Consider the following 26,991-nt stretch of genomic DNA (forward strand, 5'->3'; position numbering starts at 1 on the left):
TAACGTGGGTGTAAACAGACGACCTTCATCTGTTCCTCATTGGAACAGAATTGAAACAGCTAATTCAGTCGAGACCGACCTTCATTCTCTCCTTCGCTCAAGTGTGTTATTGGCATAACAAAATTGCTTCCTATTGCCAAAACAACAGAAAATAGAACAACGGAGCAAGAGAAGCAGAGAACACGAATGAGTGGAACAGTTATGGACAAAATGTATATATCACAAATAAATATATAGCGATTAACAGACGAAAATCTGAATCTCTAAATGTACTGAACATGAACGATGCCTTTCTTAAAGGGACGGTTCACCCAAAAATGTAATGCGTTTCAGTGGAAGAATATTTTAAAAGGTTTTTGAGAATTGGCCTAATGCCTTTTTTGGCATAAAGCGTGAAAAGATTCTTCAAAAATCTAAAAAAGCAGGTAATGTCGTTTGCTTCTACAGTTTCTCTCTCTCTCTCTCTTATTCTCCAGTGGTGTGGAGATATGATTAATGAGCACTACTGAGGAAAAATAGTGCTTTTTTTCCCCCAAGATCTGTCTTCTCTGATTTAATCACCTTTGTTTCACAGCTCTCACAGACCTTGCGAGCAATCCTTCCCTTCCTCCCTCAACCTAATAAACCATAAAATACATTTCAAAAAATCTCTCAACCTTCTACCCCGTTAGTTTAGAAGAGTGGTAAACTTGAGCTGCAGGTTTTGATAAAACAGACTGATAAGTTGGTCAAATGTACGGACACTGAATTAGCCGAAATAAAAAGCGCAGCGGGATGCCCCGATCAGGTGTTCTGCAGCCGATATTTTTAATGATTGTCAAACTCTTTTAATGAGTGGCATCCTTAAAAGTAATGGCTTAGTTTTAGTAACAAAAAACAAGTTATCATCAAGTACATAGTCTCAAATAGATCATGTTTGGAGGTTCTTATGTTACAACACCGCTGAGAAAACCCCAGAAAACAGGGATGCAATTTATTGATTTATTTTGCTGTTATTCATGCTTGACATGACGGCTATTAGAAAGTAAATATGACAGGTCATAAAATCAAGTTCGGGTTCATTTTTGATGATCTTCCAGTGCTGTTTCAGCTGTGCGTGTATGGTGCACAGTAAATCAAGACCTTACATTGTGAGCGATCAATCCAATCAGAGCACGCTTCAGTTGTAAAACAATGTCTGATTGGTCTTGACCATAGACTGTAAAAAAAATATGGACGTAGTGTCCGTGACTTCACCCGTAGGTTTCTGAATAGCATTTTTTGAAGCCCAAAGTGGGCGGAGCCGGCCGTCGCCATCTTGGCAGCGCTTCAATGTGTGTCACTCCCGGATAATCAAAATGGGCAGAGGTGGGATCAGCTGAGGTGACGTGGCGGCTAACAGACAGCAGACAAACGGCTAGTAGTGACAGCAGCGACAATCCACCTGTCACTCAAATGACCACGCCCTTAATTATGCAGAACTTTAAGGCTTAATATAATTTAAACTGATTTATTAAGTTAAAAAAGGAGTTATAAAACAGTTCACCCCCCTCACAGTTGTAATGAAGGGCAAAATTAGCCCAAAACCACTTTTTGTACCAGGCTGTAAACATGTTTTTTTTCTGCTGTAAAGTTGGGCATATTAACATGGGGAGTATTTGGGACTCTCTTGACTCTCTAGCAGCCAGTCGATGAATTGCAGTTCCGTGTTGGATTCAAGAGAGAGACCTGTAAGGTTGCCGCTTGGTCTTGACACATCGTCCCTTCACCATTCCCAAGATCCAGTTTCCATTGGTTGACCTTTCAAATGATGTTGGGAAACCCTGCGTCATGACGGCGACACACGCGGCCTGATCCCGGAAGTCCTGTAGCTTTTTAGCCACACAGCATGTCATGATAATCCGTGATGATTTTCTCAAGATCTACACAGTACACGTTATTTTGTGAGTGGGCTCGTTTGAATCGAGACAAACTGCTCTAAATAAAGATGTGTGATTTACTATGGTTTACAAATATTTTGCGAAGTTACAAAGCAGAACGTTGCGCAAAAGTCGCTTCTGCACACTGTTTACATGCGTGTCGGAGGCAACTTTTTACGGTTTTAAGTCATTAAATCGCGATCAGTTCATGAGATCAGCCAAATTTAGTGACTCTCGATCAAGTCATAGAATGTGATTATCGGCCGATCGATCGGAGCATCCCTAGGTCATTGTGTCACTCACAGTATCATATACATGAGCCACAATCAGTCTCAGTAAACTCACAGTACCTGTAACACAAAAACAGGACAACCCATTGTGATTTTGGTCCTACTTTGATGGCTTAATTTAAGGAATAACTAAGATACTTTCACTTACAACAGTACATTTTCAAATGTACTATTTGAAAGGTAGATAAAAGCCAATAAAATAAAATATTGACAAAAAAAAAAATCCTTAAACAAGATCAATTACCTTGAGACAAAAATATCATTCCAGAGAAAATATTCTAAATTAAAGCTGATTTTGCTTAAGGTGCGGTCACATTTACTATTGTTTGGTGAATTTGTGTGGGACAAATCCAGTAATTTCAATTTCACGTGAGCGTTAAATAGTTCCCCACACAGTCATGTAAATTTGACAGACAACAGAGAGCTGCTTGGATTGCTGCACTTTTGACAATAGACAATGGACCTTTTCACCAAAATGTCAGTAATGTGACCGAGCCATTACCCTGCTGGCAATGGAGAAAGAAAAATAAATGTAAGAAATATTGTCTGCAAACTAGTTTATTAAGCAGTTCTCATGTAGCTATATGTTGTTTTAAGAATGTCTGACAATTTTAGTGGAAAACCAAACAATATACTTATTATACAGAGCTTATACAGAATTATTTTTATTTTTTTTGTAGTGAAGCTGTGCTATTTTTGATCTGTAAGCATTTGAACCATAAAGTAACATCATAATTGCTTATTACTCACACAGATTATTATAAAATTACATTGGTGGTTTGGGGGCAGAGCAGAAATTGTGCAACGTTCTCAAAGGGATGCAAATAAACTATGTCAGAGTTTTGAAGCGTGTTACTGTTTGCTCTTCAGTCACCGGCTGCCAACCCAGGACGGCTGCCAAGCTGAGCCGAGACAATATTATTGACCATCGGCTGCGTTTTAATCCATAATAGCCTGTAACAAATGCACTGGCCCAAAACAAGCCTCTAAAGACACATCGAGCAGTAAAACAGTGTGTTTTGAGTGAAACAACTGTTTCGGGCCGGTCTGGTCTCCAATAAAGCTGCACAACCTGAGAACGTCTCTAGAGTAATACGGCTCCAGGAAATGGGTCTGTTTAAAAATGTCTGACAATCCTGCAGATGGCATGACAAAGCAGTAATTAGAGCTAGAACATGTCAAGATTAAATAAAATCATCTTCCTCTTCTGATCATTTTCTCCTTTCAGATGGTTTTGAATGAAAAAGATTTTTGAAAACCAGTGCAAAAATAACAGTGGACACATTAAGCAGCATGTTTAGTCCAACATTACAAAAACAAATGCAAATGCAAAAAAAACAGTTTCAAATATTACATTAAGCACCAACCGTAACACAATGACAATTATTAAATATAACGTCATTATGTAATAACCACTAACACCAATGCATTCCTAGCGGTCTGATTTTAGGAGGTGGGAACATGTTCGCTGTTCACAGATGCTGTTTTCAAGATGCTAAATTTCCACAAGATATTCCAATATCAGTTCTTTCCAAGCCGCACACTTGTTTCATTACAGGAACCATCCAGCTGCGAAGTCAAGCAGCACTTAAAATGACATAAATGGGACATTTTATCACTGCCAGAGTTCAGCTCAAGCCATCAAAATAATGCGTACACATTCAGACAACTGAAAGCTGTGAGCATCAGCATTAAACCATACACCTACATTAATTCACACTAAACAGAGTAAACAAATATTGTACAGGGATAGTATGGACAATATTTTAAATATTTTATTATGAAATAAACTAGTAAATAAATAAATAAACATTTCAAATAATTACGATTTTGATCCTCTTTATAGTCTTAGTCCACTTTCTATTCAAAACAATATTATATAATGATATTACATTATATAATATAATATTAGTGATAAATATTATGCAATTATGTTTTTGTGTCCAACATTATTCACACTTCCATGCAGCCCAACCCTGTAACAGTCAAAACATATGAATGTTAAAATAAGTGAAACTAGAGTAGCCTACTTTGCATTAAGCCATGCGTAAACAGCATGAATGTGGAGTGAAGCATTTATACTTAACCACAAGTTCTTCATAATTCTTTTGGAGATCAATTAACAGCCCATTTATGGCTGTTACAAAACCCAACAATTATACTTTCCTGTATACATTTTAACCTAAAATCTTGATGTTGATAAAAAAAAAAAGTACATTATACAAAGCCCCACAGAAAACTACAGTATCAGATCAGCTGGGCATTGACACAAATTTCATGATTCGACTCACAAGCTTACAAATCAATTTGATATCAATCCATTTAGGTATATATAAGGTCCACAGAAAATTACTAATGCTATAAACTACAGGAGTCAGTTGGTACTACATTACTATAACATTGAAGGTTAAAATTAACTGATTTGTATACAAACACAAATTATAATTTTTTTTAATAAAATATAATACTAACATACATAATTATGGTTCAACTTGAAATATCAATGTATTCAAACATACATTAAATATTGAAGTAAAACAGTAAAAAAAAAATATAGGCTACGTATATAATGAATATGTAAAAGTGTATATATTTAGCAAAATGCTCCACTCTGAAGTAAATTTTTCTAGCTAACGAGTTTAAAGGGGTCATATGATGCGATTTCATGTTTTCCTTTTTCTTTAGTGTTATGTAGCTGTTAGTGCAAGTATAAGATCTGCAGAGTTACAAAGCTCAAGTGTCAAACCTAAAGAGATATTCTTTGTTAAAGTTAAGGCTCAGCCATGCCTTCCTAAAACGCTTCGTTTAAACTCGCCCCCGCAAAGCTACGTCAGTATGTGGGGGCAGAGTTTCATAACACCGCCCAAATGTATATGCAAAGAAAAAAGTTGTGGAACTTTTATTCTCGCTGTATTATTGTTGCGCCGGCGCCGCCATGTCGTGGAGACGCTGTGTTTTTTGTTTTGCGAAAGCCAAACTACTTTGTTTGGCCTTCCAAAAGAGGACACAATTAGAAAACAGTGCTTAAGCTTTATACAACACTGTTCCAGAACAGTACAACGAAAATTTTCCAGAACCTGGGAGAGTAGCTGCAAGGCCGGCTGTGCACAAAGATTCTAAAAAGCAATTCCATATTTGCATGTGCATTCTGGCGCTTCTGACTCACACAGCCTGTAAGTATGTTTTCCTATTTTAAGAATTTGCTACTGACTATTCAAATGCGAGTTTGGAGCAGTATAGAGTAGTGCTTGCTTGTCGTTTCTTCGATCACAAATGCAGACATAGTTTTATGATTACATACACACCCATAGCGCGGCGCGACACGTAAAAAGACAGTATAATAAGTCATTATAATCAGTAATTATTATGAAGGACTAAAAATGACAGAACGAAAAATAAATAAATAAATAAATAAAAGTAGAAATAAATAAATAAATGCAGAAATAATAGTGAAAATAAATACATTTTGGTAATATAAATGGCCATTTCTGTATTTTTACATGTATTTTCTTATTTATTTATGCATTTCTATATGTATTTATTTATGTATTTATACATTTATTTATATATTTATGTATTTATATATTTATTTTTTTATTTATATATGTATTTATTTATACATTTATTTATTCCTACATTTATTTCTGTATTTCCACATTTCTACATTTATTTATTTCTGTATTTCCACATTTCTACATTTATTTTTCCCTGCCAAAGGCTAAGCCACGCCCCCAAACGCGATGAGCCAATCACAGTACACATAGCTAAACGGACATTCTCTGCTTCCTCGTCCATTGCAATGCATTGCAGTTATCAGTCATTCATTTTTATGTTTTTTTCTTGTCATTTTGGCTTTTAAACAGCGTGTGTGTGTGATTTTGGTTGGGTGACAGTTGTAGGTTACAGTTTGACAAGAGTTTACAGTTTGACAAAAGCACAATGTTGTGTTTTACACAAATATAAGTAGGCTAAAGTAAACACTTTGCAGTTTTAATTATGTCCTGTATGAACAAAATGGAGTATGTTTTTATGTTTCCACTGTTCGATCGCGTCCGCTCTCTGACACACACACAAACACACACAGCCTGTTCATTATTCTGCGCTCACACCAAACGCGAATAGAGCGTCAAATTCGCGCGTATCCGCGTCTAGTTCGACGCTTGAACATTTTGAATCCAAAGCGAATAGGACGCGCGTATAAAGCGAGCGATTGAAGCGAAATAGCACCAAACTATAACGTTTAACGTTACACTGTGAACTGTAAATCTTTGTTCTGGAGCTGAAGCTTATTGACCTTCTCAACAATAAAATTATTAATATAACCCTCCAATGCATATTTAAGGCCCTTTTGGTGACATCGAGATGATATATAATCTTTCTGTCTCCAAAAAATAATCAATTGCCTCCTGTGAAATGTCTCCTACTGTGACAGCTGCCATAGCGCCTGTTACCCAATGTTGCCTGTTTGTCCGAGTGAGTGGAGGGGGCGTGGCTTAGCCATAGGTCAATTAGCATACATGCGCAGGGAAAAATAAATGTAGAAATGTGGAAATACAAAAAATAAATAGATGTAGAAATGTGGAAATACATAAATAAATGAATGTAGAAATGTGGAAATACAGAAATAGATAAATGTAGGAATAAATAAATGTATAAATAAATATATATATAAATAAATAAACATATAAATACATAAATATATAAATAAATGTATAAATACATAAATACATATAGAAATGCATAAATAAATAAATAAATACATGTAAAAATACAGAAATAGCCATTTATATTACCAAAATGTATTTATTTTCACTATTATTTCTGCATTTATTTATTTATTTCTACTTTTATTTATTTATTTATTTATTTTTCGTTCTGTCATTTTTAGTCCTTCATAATTATGTCCCCAGTGAAATAAAACCTTACCAATCTGATACGATCTGGTCTAGTCGCGCTAGCAAAGTTGATCGATCAGCTTGGTCATCTGCATTTTCCGGATCAGATTCGGGCTCGAATTGATAAGGTAGTGCTGACATTTTCGTCATACGTTACGTTTAAGGTTTTTGGGCCAATCACAATGCACTGGATCACTGGCCAATCAAAGCACACCACGCTTTTCAGAACGATGAGCTTTGTGAAAATCTACGCGTTTCGGAAAGGCGGGGCATAGAGGAGCAACAATAATGTACAGTATGTGTAAAATAATTTAACACATTGCATTAAACCAAATACACAAAATAATGTTATTTTTAGAACCATCATATGACCCCTTTAAGGTCATTAATTGCTTTCCTGAGATAAATGTTATGGTGGTACATTGCTGCCATATTTTTTCCACTCAAGTATGTTGTGATAATGAGATATGTAGTTTAAATATATTTTCTTGTAAGAACAAGATTATGTAATTTAACTGCTATTTTTTTATCATAATAACAAGACGTTATGTCATTTAAACATTATATTTTCTCGGAATAACGAGATGCTATGTCGCTAAAGCGTCATTTTTCTCATCAGAAAGTAATTTTTCTTGTTAAAACACCATATTTTTCGTAATAACGAGATGTTATGTCATTAAACCGATATGTTTTTTCCTAATAACGGTATAATGTGTCATTAAAACAATATATTTTATCGTAATAATATGTCATAAAAACGTTATGCTTTCCCCTTATAACGAGATAGTATATCGTTAAAACGTGACAACTTGGGAAATAGGCCCTTATCAAAGTCCACGACACGTTCTTCAAATAGCTTCAAATAGTATAGTAAAATAAATTCTGTTGTAGCCTGAATCAATGGCAGTACCGAAAGCACTGGTGTGTTGTGATTTATTGATGTACTGTTCATCAAAACACGCCAACCACAGTTGCATTAGTCAGGTATAATGAAACAAACGAAAATTCTGTCACGTTATTTCGACACATCCGTCATTATTTAAAGGGGCGTGCACAAGCCTATGTGTGTCCACAATACTTCAAAGTCTGACCATCTGTTGAAATGCAAGAATGGATTACAAACAACATATAACATTACACAGTATTACAAATAGACAAGGTTATGCATTCCATAAAACATCAATTATGAGTAAAGACTCCACAAATTAAACGATGATAATGTTACTTTCCGATACAATCATCAAGTGTTAAATCAAACTGAAGTGTTTCGAATAAAGAAGCATTTCCAGCCCAGAGTCGATTATTCAAAAATAACTAGTTTGATCATCTTAAACTATTCAAAACCTCAGGCTTTGAGTGCAATGATTGGATAGCAGATTGGGGATGAATCATAATAAAAACATAACATTAAAAATAAATTTATAAGAGTGTATTCCAATTATTCCTCTGGCAGCGTGCAGATCCTCATTTATCTTATGACTTTGGCAACACCAGCAGCGCTGGCAATCGCCTCGTTCACGTTGCACGATAAAAATGGAAGATTACACACATGGTAGGGTATTGTGTAAAGCTAAAGAAACCTTTTGAAATAGTCAAGTTCGACCAAGTTAGTTTACTTTTCTTTTCAAAATTGGCAACTATCTATTGACAGTAGGCTAACGCAGGCAGAAATTTGATTACGCTATCGAAGCCGCATGTGACGACAAGCGCACGGACTGTGATAAAGTCCCGCATTGTCACGTCACGTACATATATGTAGTTTTAACTATATAATATATCATTATAACAAGAAAAATTATGTTTTAACGACATAGGCTAACATCGTGTTATTACAAGAAAATATATTGTTTTAATGACAAACCATCTCCTTATTGTGACATAATGAAGTGGAAAATATGTATGTGGCAGCCAAGGGCGTAGATTTGGTTTGAACATTGGGGGGGTTGAAGTTTGGGTATGCCTCCTTTTCATGTGATCATGGTATAAATATTGGGGGGGTTGTAATGCATAGATTTTAATATTGGGGGGGTTATCTCCCCCCACCCACAAATTACGCCCCTGGTGGCAGCTATGGGCCACAAAACATTACGTGACATTGTCTTACTCTGCAAAGGATTCATTATTTGCAGTGATGTTTTATAGTCATTCAACAGACCAAGTTGTAAAATGAAAAATGTGACTGAATAAATTTAGTCACATGCTGCGTCAGATTTATCCTCTGAATTACAAAAGACACGTTTTTCATCAAGAGGAGACATTGTTCATGACTTCTTTTATTCAATTTACACCAATTTTCAATTTTTATACTGTGATATAAAAAACATCGAGTGGGTGCATGTGTGCCATGTGACATCAACAGGTACACTTTTATGTACATTGGAAGAGGTTAGTTGTTTACAGTTGCCAATAAATCAACGTCATGCAGCATTAATTGTTCAAATGTACGGCTTCTGACACACTATTCGTTTTACAGTACTAGCTTAACTGTCTTTTATTAGTAACTCAATAATTACAGTGTTTTCTGCACCAGTGTTCTAGGCCACTACTGCTGAATCTACAGCACAAAATAAATCATATTTTACCCAAGTTGTAAAATATTAAATGTGAAGTCTAAGTTTCTATTGAGTTGTCCTTCTGGGCTGCACGCAAAAAGTGGCACATCTGCAACAGAGTCTGCTGGTAATGTATAATATATTAATAAAAAATACAGTACGATTTTTTTTTTAATGTTTTTGAAAGAAGCTCACCAAGGCTACAGTTATTTGATCAACAATACAGCAAACCAGTAATATTGTAACATGTTATTTACAATACAATTTCAAATAACGGTTTCCTATTTGTTTTAAAATGTAATTTATTCCTGTGTGATGCAAAGCTGAATTTTCAGCATCATTACTCCAGTCTTCAGTGTCACATGATCCTTCAAAAATCATTCTAATATGCTGATCTGGTGCCCAAGAAACATTCCTTATCATTATTATAAATGTTGAAAACATGTTCTTTGTGTTTAGAAAACATTTATTTGTAAGATAAATATTTTGTGACAATGTAAAAGAATGTACACTTTTATGCATCCTTGCTGAAAAGTATTAATTTAAATATGTTATGAATAATCTAAACATAAAAACAAAGTACATGGATTATCATAAATAGCCTAAATTAAATAAATAAACAAACAAACAAACAAACAAACTGTGATATTGTCATATACCATTACTGTGAAATAAATGACTCATCATACCGTGATATAACATATTGGTCATGGCACCCACCCATATTGTGATTAGGGTGAAAACTGCAACACACATATGAAAAATCGGAAGATGATCTTATCTGACTTTACACAAACACACAAACTAAAATAGCATCCAGTACTGAAGTTCAGACACATCAAAGCCAATCCCAATTCTCAAAATAAATATGAAACTTGGAGCATGTTTTAATACGGAAAGCCAGAACAATTCTTATAGCTTCTCAAGATAAAATAGCTGAAAAGAGAAATCAGATAAGTAGAGTAGATCCAAAAGGACATCCTGTAGATAAACAGTCCTTGCCACTGACTGATCTCTCCCGTGTGCGCTTGCTTCATTCAGCCAATCAAATCAAACCTGCAGCTTATGACCTACAAGGGTTGCCATGGTAATGCCTGCCTTCTGGAATACATGTCATGCATGTTAAGTGTTTTACAGTAAAAGCAACACGCGCATGCGTGGAGCACGTTCACATCCCTGGCAACTACTACTACTAAACCTCTCACTCACACTTGTGCGTGTGCACGGGCACACACACACACAAACACACACACACACACACACACAACAGAGCTATTAATCCAGCAGCCACAAACGACACACACATGTGAGAGACACTGTGTGCTTTCACAAATATCGACTGATTCAGGAAGAATTACTTTAAGATTACACAAGGAGGCGTTTTTTAATTAAATAACATCCACTTACAGTCAACTTAAATGTAATGTGATGCACCCAGAGAGAGAAGTTCATTCAGTCACTCCGGGCAAACACTCTTACTACAGTCTTTGAGGAGGTGGATCGCACAAGGACGCGAGTTCTAGGGCTTTTCACAGTGAATCCATGAAATGTATACATTATACAGCTGTACATCAAGGCTGCACTGCATGAGAAGACTGGCCTAACACCTAACCCAGTTTCAAAAGACCACAGCAAAACACTAGTTAATGTAGTTACACTATACAGCACTGAGACCACATTACAAATTTGGGATAAAAAAAAAAAAAGTTTAAGAATTTTGAACAATGCATAACAAAAAAAAAAAAAGTGCTAAAATGAAAAAGAGGCATTTACGATTTTGCACAATTTCTAGGTCACTAATCAAATAAAATTTGTAGGGTTGTACGAGATTATCCGAACAACGTCGGAATGTAATCATCGCACCGAGCACATCCTGTGTGTGATACCAAAGACTTTAGATAGATATACAAAGAATGTGTACTCATATTATTAATAAATGGGAGAAAGTGCAATGCCCAACATGGAGGATTAAGTCCCGCCTTCAAAATAAAAGGGCCAATCGCTGATTGATAAAGTCGTTGAAACGCTCGGTTTTTATGGGCGTGCCGCATTGAAGACTTGGAAGCAAACGCCCACTGCTATGATTGGATAACAGTTTTGCATATTATAATGAGTTTCATTTAATGTGCGAATAGGTGGGCGGGGCTAAACAGGCAGTGTTGAAGTTGGCGTTGATCTTCTTGTTTGATACCCTTTGACGTCATAGACACCCACTTTGAAAAACCTGTCGTTCGCTGTGTCTGGTGTCAATAAAAGCTTTTATTGGCCTAACAAGGAAGTTTTCAGTTCTGAAACTTACAGAATATTCTTATAGTATGATGACCTCTTGTATGTCAAAAGCTCAAGGAAAATGTGATTTCTCAGTTCATCACCCCTTTAAGGATTTCCCAAATCAAATAGATAGGACTTAGTCTTGAATGCCCGAAATAGTCCAGAGGCTAGCAAATATGGCTGCCAAGTGAACAGACTTTCCTTGAAAGGGGCAATACACCCATCAACAGTCACTAGTGCCCGCCCTGTATGGAGTTTTATTTATTTAGGGGTCCGCTGTTGTTAGACTAATCAAATGAAAAGTATAATACAAAAATAACATTAAGTTACTTCTGTTTCTGAATAAAGCAAGCAGTAATTGATGTCATAAATTCATGAGTCTGATTTGATTCAATTGTCAGAAGCTACAGCCTGAGCCTACATGACGAATACAAATCTTTAATTATAAAAACATTTTTTTTATTAATCTGTATTTATTCTTTTTAAACAGATGATGAAAATAACCTGAATCCAAAGAACTCTAAAATAATTTTAGTCTAAAGCTAAAGACGCCATTCTTCAACTGAATTCATGCCACCCGCGCTTCACGTCACGTGTTGACTGAAATTAAATGAAAAATAATTCATTTAGAATTCCTGCACTGGAGAGAGGAAAAAAAGATAAGTATAATGGTATCGGCATCGGCCAAAATGAGTTGAAAAAATATCGGCATGTCAGATAGCGGCAAAAATCCAATATCATGCATCCCTAAAAATTTGTGACACTGATGATGTGACTGTACAGACGGTTCTGCTTCCCTTGACACACAAGATGCTGCGGATCATCTGCTGAAAAACATGATCTTCAGGTTTGACACAAACTTGTGGAGTTCATGCAGTTTCAGTCCTGAAGCAATTAAAGAAAAATGGGGACATAACAAAAGACATTTTGAAAATGTTCACTTAAATTGTTATAATAAAATTAGTAAAATGCTGTATCATATTAGAAAAGCGCAAAATCTATAATATAGACCTGCACACATGCTTATATTATACAGTTAGAAAAGAAAAAGACAACATATTTACCTATTCATGCATTGCTTGATTTATTGAGCAGCTTTTTTGTGCAGTATCAGACAGCTGTTAAATTATCAAGAAGCTGTAGGCCTACTTGTCAAGATGTAGCCAGAATGCACTGGAATAAAAAAATCAGCTCTTAAAGAACACATATTGGGATGAAGCCCAACAGTACATCAGCAGAGCTGTAGAACAGGGTGGATGACCTGCTGTGACATGTGCCCCAAAAACCATCTGGATTATGGACCCTTTTCAGACTGATGACACGTTTCCACAGTTATCAACCTTGAAAATCCAGTAAAGTTTTTTTATATATGCATTTTTGAAAAATGTAGTATACATTTGTAATGCTATACATACTTTGTTATATTACCTTGACAGTTAATTACAAAGACTAATAAAAGTTGCTGTGAGGGTGTTTCAAATTTAACTGCTGAGGGAGTGATGGCAAATTTCACATCATTCTCTCTTCTGACTGCTGTAATCAATCTCTCGATATTTTCCCTCTTTTAGAGAGTAATGGAAATGCGATTGATTTTTTTTATTTTGCCATTGGAGCAAATGGGAATACAAAAATTGAATTTGCTGTCATCTCTCGTTCACCACTATAGACGTTTACACAACTATGACCTCTTCAGATAACCCTGGAAATGTGCAATTGGTCCATTAGGTTTGTAGGTTTAATCACCGTGAGATTTTATTGTTTTTATTAAGGGATGCACCGAAATTTTGACCGCCGAAAATGGCATTTTCTGTTTTTTGGCCAAAAGAGAAAAACGGCTGAAAATATGAGTCGAAAATTCCGCCCCGCCCCTCAGTGTTCTGCGATTAGTTTTCACTCTCACTTTAGCTGTTATCACTGAGCTGTGTGACGCTTCACTCAATATTGGTAAGGGTTAAATGGATCGTAGTTGATCCGTACGGACCAGGCCCCGCGGTTCGGCATGCATGTTTTGCGAAATAATTGCTACGTTTCACCATCCATTTGGTACTCGCACGCTGTTATCAGTGTGCACACACCCGAAGGGCGCACACACACAGAGATACGAGTTTCAGAATGAAATCAGAATTGATTCCTCTTTTGATTCTCTGTGCGCTTGAACTGACACATACACGATAATAATTATGTCAAAATACCAGTCTCGGCAAGTATTCTCGTAAACACAGTCAGTTATGTCTTAAGTGAACATAAAGAGTTGAGAAAGAAATTGGATGTGTATCATTATATTGGATCCGTGCATTCGGTCTTAAAGTGACAGCAGCCTATAAATACCTGCTGCCAAGTCATTCATGTTAAAGGGATAGTTCGCCCGAAAATGATATTTAGCCCATGATTTACTCACCCTCAAGCCGTTCGAGATGCATATGTCAATCTTTTTTCAGACGAACACATTTTCAGTTATTTTAGATAATGTCTTAGATCTTTCAGTGGTTAGAATATGAAGCAATGGGGTCCAGCTCGTTGAAGTCCGCAAATGAGCATGAATCCTTCACAAAAGTAATCCATCCGGCTCCAGGGGGATAAACGAAGGCCTTCCGAGGGTAATCCGTGCGGTTTTGTCCTAAAAATATACATATTTAAAACTTTATAAACGAAAATAACTGGCTTCCGGTCGCGGTCGACGCGCGTTCACGGCGATGGATGCTGGCATATGACGTAGAACGTAGCGTAGGAAGCGTCGTGACGTAGAACGAACGTAGAGTTTTGTTTTGCTCTGCTCTCTGGCTGCGCTGTCACGTTCGTTCTACGTCACGACGCTTCCATCTCCATGAACGCGCGCCGACCGCCACCGGAAGCCAGTTATTTTCGTTTATAAAGTTTTAAATATGTATATTTTTACGACAAAACCGCACGGATTACCCTCGGAAGGCCTTCGTTTATCCCCCTGGAGCTGGATGGATTACTTTTGTGAAGGATGCATGCTCATTTGCGGACTTCAACGAGCTGGACCCCATTGCTTCACATTCTAACCACTGAAAGATCTAAGACATTATCTAAAATAACTGAAAATGTGTTCGTCTGAAAAAAGATTGACATATACATCTCGAACGGCTTGAGGGTGAGTAAATCATGGCTTAAATATCATTTTTGGGCGAACTATCCCTTTAATCAAACAACAAAACAAAGACTAATCTATTTAATTTATACAGTGAACACTACAGTGTTATTTTACATGTCTGAACCTAAATACACTACAGTTAGACCTTACTTTTTATTTGTAAATTTGTTAAGCTGTAACTTTGTTATACTGTATTTATCTATGCTTGTAATTAGCTTGTAATACAAGGCATTATATATTGTATTTTTTTTTAATTCAGTATCATTAAGAATAAAAAATAAAAAAAGTCTAATATTAATACAATTATACAAAAATAAGCTCATTTAAAATAAGAAATAAATACATTTATTAAAGCATTTTTGGTTTTGGTTTTCGACCAAGAGCATCCAGAATTTTCGGTTTCGGCCCAGAATTTTAATTTCGGTGGATGCATATTTACAAAATTTTCCCTTGAAATATGCGTTGTTTAACAACTTAACTATATATTTGCCTTTAAAGCCAAGAAAATAATTACTTTCCTTTTTGGTTGCCGTAAATTTTGTAATCTTTAATGAAAATTAAGAATACAGTTGAAATGGAAGAATACATTTTACAGCATTAACAACAGTTAGGCCTGTTACATCACAGTAAAATGGGGTTTCATGTTAACTTTAATAAACATACATTTTTCACGAAAGAACAAAATGCTTTAGCAGGCACTTTGAGATCTAGACATCACAGCCACGTTCAAAATGTGAAGGCATTAGCTGAATGACTCTCCCTCCATTCAGTCAAGGGCAGAAACCCTATTAAGAGTAAATCAATGGAGGCTGATGGGAGACTGGTGAACAGGCTAAACTGATCGCCTCTTAATGTGACACAGGGCAGAATAAGAGGGTGAAATGACATTCTAGGTTACAGAAACAGATGTCTCTGAAGAGAAATGAGGATTTCTTCAAAGCTGTACGATCACACATTAAGGCTTTTTAGTTTTCCTCATCTCTGACATACATAAACTACATGAAAGACTCTCTTGCAGATTGTTGGTCCACCATTACCAGACATAATAATGAAAATTAAATGAAGGCTAATATGGGCATTTCAAAAAAATATACTAAAACAGATTATTTGCAATGCTGTTTGTTAGTGGCACAGAAATTACACTCATTTTCATGATTACTAAAATTCCCATCTGTCCTGCAGAGGGAGAAAAACAAGATAATGACAGTGCATGATATCAGGGTTATACACGTAAAAAGGTGCAGTTGCAAAAAGCACTAGGCTAGTATTTTCGTCAAAACGTATGATTTGTTTGACTGGATAAGTGGAGACTTTCTGCCTTACAGAGCAGGAGAACTACATTACATGACAAAACACAATAATGAAACCGGATCTGTGTAAGGCAGCAGCTTGAGTTCACTGTTGATTTGTTCACCACAGTCTGTAATACCATCTGCTCTCCTTAAATCACACATATTTCAAGACCCCGTCTCGTTCGTAGGAAAGAGCCCAGAGCATACAGAACATACGGAACATGATTAAGTAAAAGCCTTAGTCTGCACATAACCAGCCGAGTGCCGTCAGTGTTAACAAAAGAGCTTTGTTGAGACAAGCCGTCGTCACGACCGCGGCTCTGAGACGTACGCTACAAAGAGGCCATTCACCTGCGGGAGAGGAATGTCAGGTGAGGGGATGATGGCTGAGCAGAGAGACTTTTTAAGAATTGCAATCTTAAGCACACAGACAGACAGACAGAAACAGAAAAGCTAAGGACGAAAATAGGAACCAGCTAGAGTTGAAATAGCCTGCTTGCTCAATATCGTGTAATTTTAGTATTGAGATATTATTATAGTTTTTTTCTCAATTTTATTTCAGGGAATGATATTTTTATTTCAAGTAACAAATATCTTATAGTTTTACTTAACTATTATAATAACCATGCTCAATATGTCAGTCCAGACATATTAACTGTATTACAGACAGGCAATCATAATATCTTCATACAGAGCCCCCCAAAATGGCCACAATTGAAAAAATACATTAATTACATTTTTACAGATACACATTCTTGTGTCATTTTTTCATATTTAATAGTTTTATAGTAATGAAATGTAGTACAAAACAATTGATAATGATGAAATGCAATTTGCTCAAAAAGGTACAGATAGTTGCTGAGAAAAGGTCTAGCATCCTGTGTTTGCAGAAGCCACTTGGTTTCAAGTCTAATGCAATGACATTCATACATTTTTAAGTATCTAACTGCACTATGAAACTATGAAGGAGCACTGTCTGTAGCAGCAATTCTGTGTAACATCTAAATCTGAGAGACACAATACTGCACAGTAATGAGATAAGGTGCTTAAAACAGCAGATGACTGGCCCAGGGGACGTGAGAAGCCCTTAATCATAAGGGATCTTACTCCACTGATGGGAAGTCTGGAGGATTAACCCTGAACGCTGGGCTCGCTATAATCTTCCTTCATCACTGCTAAACAATACAGAGCAGCAGGAGGAAAAGCTCACAGGCAGAAAAACTGCTCTGTGTCCTATGGGTTCTCCTAAATCTGAATTGCTGCAGGATAAAGTAGAAACAATAGTGTACAAACATGGGTCATTCCGTGTCAAATCAACCAAATTTCGGACACTTCCCAGAATTTCTGCTAAAATTTTTGACATTTTAAAAAAGACAAACAAAAATAGTTTCCTCAAATATTCATCCATATCATTTAAGGGGATGAATGGGGGTAACAATTATTTTAGAAAGATCTCAGCATCATTATTTTATTTTTACACAGTGATTGGTAGGTCTATTTGTAAAATCTGTTGACTTTAGCAATGTTTGTTTCATTATATGCTAATGGTAACAGTTCAAAAATGGGCAAAAGCACTTCTTTTGTTTTTTTCCCCTAAAGTTTGTATGTCTGTAACTCAAGAAGTATTAAAGATATCCTTTTAGATTTTGGTTCTAAAACTTTTCTTTTGGTGTCTATATTATGAAGGTTATGTGATTTAATCCCAGAGATATTAGAATCTCAATAGGGCTCAAAGAATAAATTGTTAAATTGTACACATTATCAATGGTCAAAAACTAAATATGGGTCACTTTCCATGCATATGATAGTTTGTAGGAAAATCTAAACTTAAAGAACAAATAATGTTGAAACTTGTTTCCCTTTCTTTCTTTTTTTATACAACTGCATAAAACATACCTGTCTGAGTAACATAATAACTTTCCAATGTTTGCATGCTTGTAACTCAAGAAGCATTAAAGAAATCTCAATATGATTTTACATTCTGGTTCTTAGCTAATGTTTCTTGTGAGTTGTTAATTTTTAGGGTCCTAGTTCAATCCTAGAGATCTGGGCATCTCAATGCGGCTCCATGTCCAAATTGTTGAATATTACCCATTTTCAATGGTCAAAAACCAAATGTGGGTCACTCTGCATACAGCTGATACTTGTTATTGTAATTAAAGGGGAATGTCTGAAGAAGAAATAACGTTGAAACTAAAAATGTAGCTTGCTTCCTTCCATCAAAACAATTGGATAGAACATACCTGTCTGAGTGCCAAAAATACACTGAAATGGTCAAGTTGTGGCACATTAACTTGCAGTAGTCTTTCTTTTCATATGATTCTATATTTGATTCAATTTCAGAGATATTTGGAAGAATATATATCTTTTGTAACAGCTTCTGAAGCTAGCAAGATTTCAAATATGCAGTCTCGTAACTACATGTTAAGAACAAGTTGCATGCATCCTAGGAAAGTGTGTTTGACCTCACCACACATTGTATTCACATCAATAAACCAAGATTGTTTAAGTATTATAATTGGAATTGCTCCATTTATTTCCTATTGTTGTTACATGTGAAGCATTAGTCATAGATCGAGTAGTGTCCACTGCTAAAGGGCGTATTTGGTGAAATCAGTGATAATACCTCAAACTTTTAAACATTTAAAGGCTCCACCCTCTAATCCCCGGCTAAATGGGAATCCAGGGTTATCTTATTTAATGTTTTACACTGCTCATACATTACCCACAGTTAACATTTAATCATTGAAAATGGGTCAAATAAACAATTTGGATGTGGAGCTGCATTGGGATCCCAATATCCCTGAGATTGATAGGGCCTTAAAAATGACGATCCCAAATGAAACATTTCTTAAGGTCATTGCACATTGAGTCAGAAATTTCCGCTCGTTAAAAAAATAAATACGACTTCACGTTGTGTCAATCACATTTACACACTGCCTCCGCAACTTTCGTCTGGCACAACAACAAAAAATCGTATCGGGTTCTGTTTTCTGCGTTTTCCGCATCTGTAGCAAACATTTTGAGAGGTGTTTTAACAATTCAGAGCCACCAAATGACGAATACGAAAAAACTAATGCTGGGCAACTATGTGTTATTTACATATAACATATTTATATTTATATGTCATATGAATGAATTATAAATATATATACAGGCAAATATTTCTTAAATGTATACATATGTGTGTATTTATATATACAAAATAATTATACACACACATATATTATGTAAACACAAACTTTTATTTTGGATGTGATTAATCGCGTTGCCTAGCACTAGAAAAAACGCATACAGTGTGCAAGGACCATTAGGAACCAGAATATAAATATTAAGATATCTTTAATACTTTCACCCCCAGTTTTACAGACAAGGCTTAAGAATAGTCTCAGACTAAAATGCAGGTTTGAGCTGTTTTAACAAAGCAACTTGCTCTGACATATCTTAAAATATGTCAGTGCCATTGTTTTGTCTCAAGATGCACACCTTCCACACCAGTATTATTATTTTTTCCTAAGGCACATTTATAAAATCTACTTAGATGTCCTAATTGAACTAAGGTCTAATCCTGGCTTAATCTAAGCCTTGTCTGTGAAACCAGGCCCTAGAGTTACAGGTACGTTCTATGCAATTATTTTCATAGAGGGAAACAAGCTACATTACTAGTTTCAACAATTTGTTCTTCAGACATTCCTCTTTATAAAAAAAAAAAAAGTATCAGCTGTTTGCAAAGTGACCTACATTTGGTTTTGACCCCTTAAAATGTACAATTAACTCATGAATTCAAAATCCCTCTATCTCTGCAAATGACCCCATATACAGCCTTTCAAAATAAGATACCAACAAAAAACATTTGTAAAGATTAAAATTTAAAAGGATATAAAGATATATTTAAAACTCTTTGAGTTACAGGTATGCGAATTGTCACCAATTGCAAATAATATAACAAAGTTTGCTAATTTGCTAAAGTCAACAGATTTGACTAATATACCTACCAATCTCGGTGTAAAATCATTATAAAATAATTTTTTGATTTGGTTCCAAATCTCAGGTGAACATTTTCATAGAAACATAGAAAAGTTATTTAATTTGCCTGTTGTACATGTAAGCTGTGTCAGTGTCACTCAGCGTGGTGTTATTACAAACACATTTTTTGAGTATGTGACGGATGCTATTTTGAGTGGATATTGGGACACGGGAGAAGTACAAAGCCTTCTATACATAATAAATAGCAACTAACGACTCATTCATTGAAGCAATGCATGTTTCAGTTTCACCTTAAATAAGTTTGTTAGTCTTGGTATTCAAACTGTTTAAAAGCCATTAAACTGAAAGGATTTAGAGTGAGGAGAGGTAAAATACATGTTTACAGTGTTTAGAGTTTGTTAAAGTTTCGTTTTATTTAGGTCACCAGTATTTTACATAATTTTTCTATCTAATAATAAAATGCGACTTCCACCGATGCAACTTATATTCTGGAAAATATGGTAAATAATAAAATTGAGCTGTAGCCTATTAATAAAAAGTACATTTATTATAAAGACTGTTTGCACCAATAAATCAAGCATATTATGTTAATTACTCTCTCTCACACATTAACTTATTAATTAGGTGGGTAATTCATTTTTTTAATAAAATTATGGCAGTTTCTTTATGAAGGTGTGTGCGTGTATAGTTTTTACGTGTGTTTAGGCTACTTAACCATAATATAATTTGACCGTGGTAGTGATTATCCAGCATGGTTTTACCTGTGGAATACGGCCAGCATTGTTTTACCATTTAAGCCTATAAATAATAATATGATATGTAGTGATCTAGATATCCTTGCTGATACCATCCACATACAAAACCCTGGTACAACTAATAAAATGAATAAAATAATGCACATCAAACCTGATAAACAGAGGCAGACTGTTGACTCTAGTGTAAAATCACTTTACAATGTGGGGTGTGTGAATGCAGCTGTGGCTTAGTTCGAGACGTGACATTGTGCTGACTTCCTGCTTTTATTCTGGAGGGTTTGTTCAGCAGAGACACCAAACACACATTAACTGTGAAAAAGAGAAGGTCCTGAAGACCGAGAAAGACATTTCGCATTCTCTAAGGTTACAGGCACACATACACACCAGCAGCTGGTGCTGAATGTGTGAGAAACTGCAGTAATAACTGATGAGACAGACCCACTGGGAGCTTCACTAGAGGCTGGCAAATGTGTTTCACCAGAAGACAATACCATTAAATCCTTCACAGACAGCAACCTAAACAACAGCAAAAGCACTTTCATCCCCACAGCAGTGAGTTTGCACTGGTCACATGCAGTTGAATGGGACAGGCAGAGTGCTTTTGTGTTGGTGTCACTGCAGCAGCAGTCATGGCCGCCCCGCTGCAGGCGCTCTCAAAATGGAGAGTGAAGGAGAGGGAGGAGAGACTCAGCATGGAGCCGTCTTACTCCAAGAACTGCTGCACATTAACAAGCTTCAATCACATTCTTTCACTGAACACAAAGGACCATTCACGTCTGTTTTGAGGGTAACATCGGCAGAGAAGATAATCACATATCTGTACTGTAGACGTATCGGAGCAGTCTGCTGACAAACTGAAGATGTCAGGTGATATAATTGGTAATCTCACAGATCTGCTACAGACCCACGGCTGACGGGGGGGGAGCAGTTACTGCTAAAACAAGGGTGGTTCTTCGACTATGGCCAATTTTATGACTCAGTATTGAACTTTATTAAAACTAGTTCCTCTTTTGTTATATGACGGCCTTATTAAAAGTATCGTAGAAAATCTGACCATGCCTTCATCATAATTTCAACTTTTTTTTATTACTTTTATGTCAATATTTTACCCTGGCAACTTTTTATCTTCATTATAAAAGCCATTATGACAAAAAAATTATTATGATAATCTAAATAAAGTGACATAAACAAGTACCTTTTCTATATTTATTTCGAAAAATTCATACCAGGTTTTAAACCATTTATGACTATCCATCAGTTTTTTGAGTCGATGTTAAAATTCGAGACTGATAAAGTTCAATGATGGAAACTAATGTCAGAATTATTAGGTTTTCAAGCAATTGACTTAATTTGAGTTTCGCTATGTCTGTTTAAACACCTTGTTTTGTAGCCTAATCTACCAACTACGATTCAATTTGCCCCAAGCTGACAAAAACTGATGAAAATCCTAAAGCCCCTTTCACGCAGAGATTCCGGAAAATACACTGATCATGTGTTCGTTTGGATTTCGGTTCATTCACACTGCCAGTGATTTTCTGGAATCTGTGCGTGCGTTCCCAAGCGTGCCGCACAACTCCTGAAAAGTGAAGCCAAAGTGTCTCGATCGCCCCCAGGTGGTTGGTCCCAGTATACGTCATAAACCCCGCCCTCTTCATGTTTGTTCATGTAATAAGTTTGGTCTTAGTTAGTTATTTGATGCTATAAAAACGAGAATGTGACGTCATGATTGACAGCTTCTCTAAACGAAGTAGTCACTGAGGCACCAACGGACTTTTTGGGGGATTTTTCGGGAGGAGATTGGAGCTTCATCTTTAATTTCTACATGTTCATAACTTTATTTCACACAGTAAACTTTCTGCAGGAGTGAGGCACTCCACCCTCACTACTGCGCAGAATCAGGTCCCAAATCTGCGCAAGATGATAGCGCCATATTAGGACTTAGGTGGCTTCACTTTTAACCAATGGGAGAGATTGAAGGGGTGTCGTCCATCTTTTTTTTACAGTCTATGGTGCGTTCAGACCAGTAATTTCTCTACAGCGTCTAAGTTTGATTATGATCTGCAATTTCTCTCTCAAGACACCTTTTTTTTTTCTCCTGATTCAATCATAAACTAGCACATTGTGTACCGTTCCACTAAGCTATCTGACGAACTATCTCTGCTTCAGTGTCATCACTACAACACACCCCTTCCGGCATTGGTCCTGCCTTTTGTTCACACAGGGCGCGCTCCGGGACTGATCCAGGGATATGTTTGCATTCACACGGAAGGCACTCTAGCAATTATATGGCAATTTTCTGGGATCGACTCTCTATGTGAAAGGGTATACAAGTAAATCAAAGTAGATAGTACTTCAAAAGAGCCTCTTTCGCATGTTAATATAATTTTAGCATCAACAGACTGAACCTTCCAACTCATTCACCCTTTTCATTAGACAGTCTTTGGCCTCAGGCCTGACAAAGACACTTGATTAACTGTAGCAAGCAATCTGCTGCACTGTGCCAAGTGAATGACTCAAAAGCCATTCAAAATAAACTTGAGTAAAGCAAATTTTGTGTTTATCATTTTGCATGAATAAAAGCCCAGATGTACAGCAATCCTTCAGCAAAGATAAGGCAATATTATCACAGATCTGGTAAAATGTCATGTACTGATGAAAAGCTGAAACTTGTAACCCTCCAAAAGTAGAGGGTAGCCTATGTCATTATTCATTTTGTATCAAGACTAGTATGTATAAATGAGTTAAAGAAGATCAGAAATAGGATCCAACACAATATGTCAACTTATACCCTAACAGTAAGTGTAACAGTGACAGTAAGCATGATTTATAAATGATTTATATACATGCACTAATGTCAGATTAATCTGGTTTATATAGAATAGATAACATACAGACAGTGTTGGCCTTTCTGCATGTCTGGCATAACACCAAAGTAAACCCTGTTGACGTCAAACAGATCATTCTGAACAAGCACAATTGCAATTATAAGAAAGACATGTACAAGTACACACATGCCTTCTAACTTACTCTTAAAAAGGAAGATGTCATAATGATTGTGTTGTGAGGAGTAGTAAACAAATGGAGATTTGGACACAGAACAGGTTTTGGCTGCTAAAGGACTTGGTGAGCCACTGTTAAATGTTTCTAAACTACATCACAGATCTTGTTCTCATTGATGCGCCCTGAGATCACTGCCTGACCGTAATGGGGTAGTCGACACCTTTCAGCTTTGCATAGCAGGATTTTATACTTTCAATCCATTAGGAAAAGTAGGAAAGCACGTACATGGTTGGCTTGTTTTGAAAGTCTCGTCAGTCAGGTAGTCTACACATTTCACAAACTGAACTGGAGTCAGTTTTCTCCAGATGGTTTTTTAAAGCCCACACTTTCAACCACAGGATGTGCTACGTGCTCGTGCTGATTTCCTTTGGGTAACTCTGCATAAAAAAAGGGTTACATTATTTGCACATCACAGAAAAAGTCAGCGAGAGTGGTTTTCCTGACCGCTGCGTGTCCCGAAGTGCAACACTACGCAAAATTACAGCAATATTACAATACGGACCTTTAAGACTGTAAAGAGGCTACAGCATAATGTCTTAACATTGCAGTCCAGTGAATATGCATCCTGCATGAAATCATAAAATTCACGATTTAATGTAAAACTGTAGGACTGTATAATAAGAATGATCAGTAAATATAACCAGAATAAAGCCAAGTAACTGACACAAATCTTTCCAGGGCTGTCTGGCTTGAAAATGCAAGAATGTGAAGTTGTTGTTTTGATAATCACAGGACAACAATTACCAGACAATGAGGTTTTCAAGCTAAATATAGGCTTACATTTCAATCCTTTGTACTTTCAGAATAACACTCAGGGTTCCCACACCTTTTGACCAACAATATTTCAGCCTTTCAATATATATATTTATATATATATATATTGAATATATATCTCATAAATGTGAAAAAATTCTCATATTTTAAAGCGAAACATAAGAAACAAAATATTTTCCAAGACATGTTTTATGATTTTTATTATTATTATTATTTTATTTATTCAATGACTTTTCTGTTCATATTTAAATCTGTATAACTTCTGTGGATTTTCAGTGGATTTTTAAGATTTTACTAATTTCCATATTTTTCCATCATCAAACCAGTGTTATATTAGTATTATATTTACACTGTTATAGTATTTATTATTATTTTTAATTAGCTTTAATTTTTATATGTTCAACTTACATTTTATTTTTAGAAGTTGACATATTTTTTTTATTTAGCTTCTTTAGTTCAGTTATTTGAACAATTAGTTATTTGATTTCAGTTTTAGTAACTTTAATACTGCAACTTAGTTAGTTCCCAAGGCACCATTTCTAAGTAATATATAATTTATGTTTTTTTATTGTAATATTTTCATCTAAAATGTATTATTTTGGATTTATTTGAAGTAATGAAACTATTGTAATAGTTTTAGTTAGCAATAAAACACTGCATTTCACTACCTCCCAGGAAAGCCAATAAACCTTTCTCAGCAAAAAATAAAAAATAATCTACAATAAAAATAAATCTTGGAATTGCTATGCATGTATAACATAAACCAGTGGACACAAACATGTTGAACAGGAGATTTGGGAGTGTTTCTGTGTTTATGAGATGAAGCTGACCTTTACTGAGGAGAACTGCTCCCAAATATTACATTTCAGCCACAACACATTTACCAAAGGGCCTTTAAAATCATTTAGAAGTAAGTTTCCTCACTAGCCAAGTTGACATGCTGAAAACCTGCCTGAGTCAAACAGAGAAATAACTGTAATAACGCAGGTGATGTGTGGGCTGACTGTGAAGTTTCACTACTAGTGTGATCTTCCTTCAGTCTGAGAAAGTACAGACGAAAAAAAACAAAGGTGAAAACTCAACCCCTCCCCCCTCACACATATTTACCCACTTAAGTCTCTCACGTTATATTCCTCTATTATAGCAACAGTATTACACCTGTCCTTCTCTTCTCACACCATCTCTTACCCTGGGATTAATCTTATTATCATGACTCAGGCACACCAGATTACATTTTAAGGCTGCTGTTGACAAGTCTGTAGTAATTTCTTGGCTTTGACAGATCAAATAACGGGACATTCATTATATCCTAAGAAGAAAAACTTGAGAAACAAACCAGTATCTACTCAAGCCCGCAGCAATCAGTGCCATAAAGTGGTCATTATATAATGAGCTCTCTGTCGGCGACAAACCCGAGACAGCTCTGCAGACACACATGAGCTCAATTACACTAAAGAAAATAAGCCCGTGTCTTCATGACCGAGCCGTGTGTGCTCACAGAGCCGCAGACGAGCAGCCAGAGCTCGGCTGCGGGTGTGTGGATCTGGCCTGAGGAGATGCAGTCAGTGTGAGAGCAGAGGAGAAGCCGCCCATCCCCCACCAGCCTCGCTGTCCTCCATCTTTAATCTCCAGACCCGCTACCCTTCACACGCCACTAACGGCACAAAAACGCATACAACTCACCTGGGGTGCTCATGGTCGTAAAGGTCGGCGTTCCCGCTATTCGGAATTCGATAAAAGTTTTGCTAAATATGGATTTTTTAATTGAAAATTGGACCAGGAGAAGGAACCGCGCCTTTCAGAAGAGCAGCAATCCTAAACCGCCATCTGGTGGCATTTTCCACAATCGAATGGCGCGTGTTGACACCGGAGCCCGAGCGCCCTCTGGCGGACACAGCCGAGAGTAGCCGAGACTCGGCGGGCGGCAGGGGGAGGAGGAGAGACCCTCATATAAACAAGGACAAGCATGTCTGCTGTTTATACGCTAAATTAGCACGATTTTGGTGCTTCTTATGTGTTTCTTCTCATGAAAGACGAGTTATTCATGACTATTTAAGTTTAAACTATAGAATGATCAAACATAATTGGTCAACATTATAAGA

The 26,991-nt window shown here is 36.3% G+C and overlaps 1 protein-coding gene across 2 annotated transcripts in view; it reads right to left on the minus strand.

Annotated features, from left to right (window-relative positions):
- The window catches only part of stag1a (STAG1 cohesin complex component a), a 47,214-nt gene extending 20,468 nt beyond the window's left edge, over window positions 1-26,746 (minus strand). For both annotated transcript variants that reach the window (XR_014627601.1, XM_084410883.1), the window contains exon 1: window positions 26,573-26,746. The gene's annotated coding sequence lies outside the window, so the exon portion shown is untranslated. The remainder of the gene's footprint in view (window positions 1-26,572) is intronic.
- Window positions 26,747-26,991: the final 245 nt, after the last annotated feature.

The sequence above is a fragment of the Rutilus rutilus genome (genome assembly GCF_951802725.1).
Source record: "Rutilus rutilus genome assembly, chromosome: 6".
Taxonomy (NCBI): Eukaryota; Metazoa; Chordata; class Actinopteri; order Cypriniformes; family Leuciscidae; genus Rutilus; species Rutilus rutilus.